This window comes from Microtus pennsylvanicus, chromosome 8 (genome assembly GCF_037038515.1).
Source record: "Microtus pennsylvanicus isolate mMicPen1 chromosome 8, mMicPen1.hap1, whole genome shotgun sequence".
NCBI classification, from domain to species: Eukaryota; Metazoa; Chordata; class Mammalia; order Rodentia; family Cricetidae; genus Microtus; species Microtus pennsylvanicus.
This window is the reverse complement of record NC_134586.1, coordinates 73241142-73245041: the sequence shown is the minus strand read 5'-3', so window position 1 is coordinate 73245041 and position 3900 is coordinate 73241142.

The following is a 3900-nucleotide window of genomic DNA, read 5'->3' as shown; positions in this document are numbered from 1 at the left end:
AGGCAGAGGCAGGCAGATCTCTGTGAGTTCGAGGCCAGCCTGGTCTACAAGAGCTAGTTCCAGGACAGGAACCAAAAGCTACAGAGAAACCCTGTCTCGAAAATCCAAAAAAAAAAATTTTTTTTTAGTGTGTTAGAATGCCTGTTTAGGGGGCTGGAGAGATAGCTCAGTGGTTAAGAACACTGACTGCTCTTGCAGAGGACTTGGGTTTAATTCCCAGCACCCATATGGCAGCTCACAACAGTCTGTAACTTCAAAATTTGATATCCTCACACAGACATACATGCAAGCAAAACACCAATGCACATAAAATAAATAATTTTAAAAAAGAATGCCTGTTTAGTATGTACAAGTCCCTAGATTTGATCTTTAGATCAAGCAAAGAGGGAGGGGGCAACGGAGAGGTGACTGTGGTGAGGGCTACACAGAAGGTGAATGGGATTCTTCTGTGCATGCTTCTCTCTCCAGTCAGGCTGCATCCGCCACAGTAAAGTCAGCTGCAAGCCTGGGATGGTTAGCTCAGGTTGCAGGGAAACCCAGGGGTTTGTCTAGACTGTAGCTTTCATATCCTTCCCAACTTCACACTCCCTGGGCTTCCCCCTGGGCTTCCCCCTGGGCTTCCCTCATCTTCAGGTCCTTGGGGACAGATAAGTATTTATCTGTCGTGCGCAGCATTTCTCAAGAACGTGTTCTCTCGGTTGATGACCCTACATGGAATTTTCTAGTCTGGCCTGTTCACCGGAGGAAAAATGGCTGGAGTTCTTGACAGGGCCATGCAGTACTAAGTCAAAGGAACCCTCTCACTAGACTTAGAGAGCCTCCAGCCTCCAGCTATCTGCATCTATGCTAGCTCACGGATCACTGCCCTAGGAAGCTAGAGTGGAGGGCTCCCCGTACCTACCCACACCCTCAGTGCTCACACTCCAGACATGGCCCTGCCATCTTTTCACATTTGAAAGGCAAAGACCTAAAAAATAGGATGGTGGCCTGCCATGCACAGCTGTGCACACTGACATGACTCAAAAGCGTTAACTATTTATTAACTAGTCACGTGGCTCAGCTGGTAGAGTGCTTAACACTTATGAAGCCCCGTGTTCAGTCCCCAGGGTGTAACACACTGGCACGTCAGTCATCTCAGCACTCAAGAGGCAGAGGCAAAAGAATCAGGAGTTCAAGGTCATCCTTGGCTGTGCAGCAAGTTTGAGGCCAACCTGGGCAGCATGAAACCCTGCCGTAAACAAAACAAAACCCCGGAATCTAATAAAATTGTTATCCTTGAATAAAGAATAAATAGATTTTTATTAGACAATGTTGGCTTGGACTGTCATCTTAAAAGAAGTCCAGATTGTCATCTTAGAGGAACTGGGATGGGCTTAGTTTTTTTCAGCAAACACTTGTCACCGGCAGCATGCAGAGTCCTGACTGCAGGGCACTGGCAGGAATGACAGGCTGGTCCTGGGGTGGAAAAGGCTCCTGCTAAGTAGTGGGGGCCAAGGCTAGCAGGAAGTGGGGAAGGCCAGAGCAGGTTGGGTCCCTGGAAAAAGGACATCTGGATACACATCTGTCAGCTAGGCCAGCTCTTCTCCCTTTCACTTTTGGTTTGTTTGGTGGGAGGGGGAGTGTTGTTGCCTCAGCACACAAGTGGAGGTCAGAGGTTAACTTGGCAAAGATGGTTATCTCCTCCCACCCTGTGGGTTCCACTGCCATCAAGTTTGGCAGGAAAGTGACCCCACCCACTGAACCACCTCAATGGCCTATGCTCCTTTCTGCCATCTGGGGTTCTAATTATGTACGGCCCCTACTACCTGGACTGTGTCCCCCATTCTTGCTGGAACAAAGAATGGAAGTCGGCTTCATTCCTATTCAGGGGTTTGTTTCAGACAGTTCCACTGTGTAGTTCAGACTGGACTGAAACTCCCTCTATAAACCAAGCTAGCCAAGAACTGTCCATGCTCCTGCCTCAACCTCTTGAGGGCTGGGATTATGGGGGTGCATCACCATACCCAGCTGAATCCAGCATAGAGTTCCTCTGGGACCAATAACACAAGAGCTCTTAGCCGTGTGTGTCTTCCTCCCCCCCCCCCCCCCCCCCAGTTTACAGAGTAGGGAGATTTGGATCCCAGTAAAAAGGTTTTGTGTCCTGGAAGAGGGGGCTCCTCCAGGAGAGTGTAATTGCAAAGCAGATACGGACACCCCTAAATCCATTCCAAAGTGCCAATGTCCCGCACCCCAAGAAGTCCCTAGGTGGTTGGAGAAGAGAAAGGACACACACACAGAGAGAGAGAGAGACAGAGAGAGAGAGACAGAGAGAGAGACAGAGAGACAGAGACAGAGAGACAGAGATCATTCCCACAGTGGCCTAGGAGTCAGTAGTGCTGGGCTAATAGAACTGGAAGGCTGCTGAGAATTCCTACCCTTCGGCTTCCTCAGCCAGCTCAAAGCCCCAGCTGCTGCTGGGGGGACAGAAGGGAGGGCACGGGGGACGACGAAACCCCCATTCTGTAGCACTAGGACAGGTGCGTCCTTGATCTGGCTCCCAAGCTTGAAGCTGCTCTCCTGCTAGGACTTTGTCAGTAGCAGTTAATTGACCCGAATTCTGAGCTGGTTTGAGAGAAGGGAGCCAGAGTGCCGCCCATGAGGCATCTCTTACGTGGAAGGCCCTCACTTAAGCCTCCTAACCGGAGGCTGTTGATGGTGCAGGGACAATTATCTTCCCATGTATTACAGCTCAGGAAGGGTAATCTGCCAGAGGGTGATGACGAACGAAGGCGACCGTGAATGCTCCTGCAGCCCACGTGCCCCCCTCCCCCGCCTCGAATTTACAGATCCCAAGGTCCTGGCTTCCGCCCGGACATCCCACGAGCCTCCCTGAACCGCCACACCCCAGGTTCCCCGGGAGGCGGTCCAGAGGTACTGGGGTGCAGCGTGGGCACCAGTGGGAGCCGTGCCCGCCGTGCCAACCCCCACCCCCTCCCCCAGCCAGGCGGCCGCTAAGCTGCCCTTTGTTTCCCGCTGCTCGAGACTTCTGCGGAGTCATGGTCACGTGGCGCTTCCGGCACTGGGTGTTCCAGGCTCCATGCCAGGGCCCGGAGACGCCCCCGCTCTGGGCCAGTCTGTGGGTTGCTGGCTGCCAGCCCAACCCAGAGCCCCTTATCCCTGCTGGGCCCAGGGCCTGCCAAGCAGCCCAGCTCTGGGTCGCAGAGCCTCTAGCGTCCACTCTTCAGGCTCCCAGCTGCTCTGGTTTTACATCCGGGACTGTCTCCTCGGCTCTTGCCACTCCTATATTCTAGCGTCCAGTGCTTGCCATTGCCTTCTCTTGCCTCCAGAAACCCTGTAGGGTACCTAGGTATCACACAAATCCTCAGTCTCCATTCCATCACTTAAGGGGGTGGTTGTGTCTCCTTCCCTTCCTTGGCCACAGCCAGCAAGCATACACAAACCAGCAAGCAAAAACAGATGTCAGTTTATTGGGCTGGGCCTCCTCCTCTTAGACGGACAAAAGCCTGAACCTGGCAGAAACGCATCCCGTCCCTCTGCAGCCTAGCCCATCGAGTAGGCAGACCCACAGGACAACATCACTCTTAGGAACTGTGAGGCCTTCTGGGGAAGACCTCTGATTCTCAGCACGTTCCAGAATTCTTCCACGAGGCTGGAGCAATAGCTCAACAGTTAACAGCGCAAACTGCTCTTCCCAGCACCTACATCTGGAGGCCATCTCCAGCTCCAGGGTATCTGATGCCTCATAGGACACAGGCCCTCACATGCAGGTACCCACACATAGGCACACCTACTGTAATACTCGTAATTGAGAGGAAAAAAAGGTATTAAAAAAGAATGCAATCAGGAAATGTTTATTGACAGTATAGTATGTGCTGGTAAAGCCCCTCCCAGAGTGTGTTA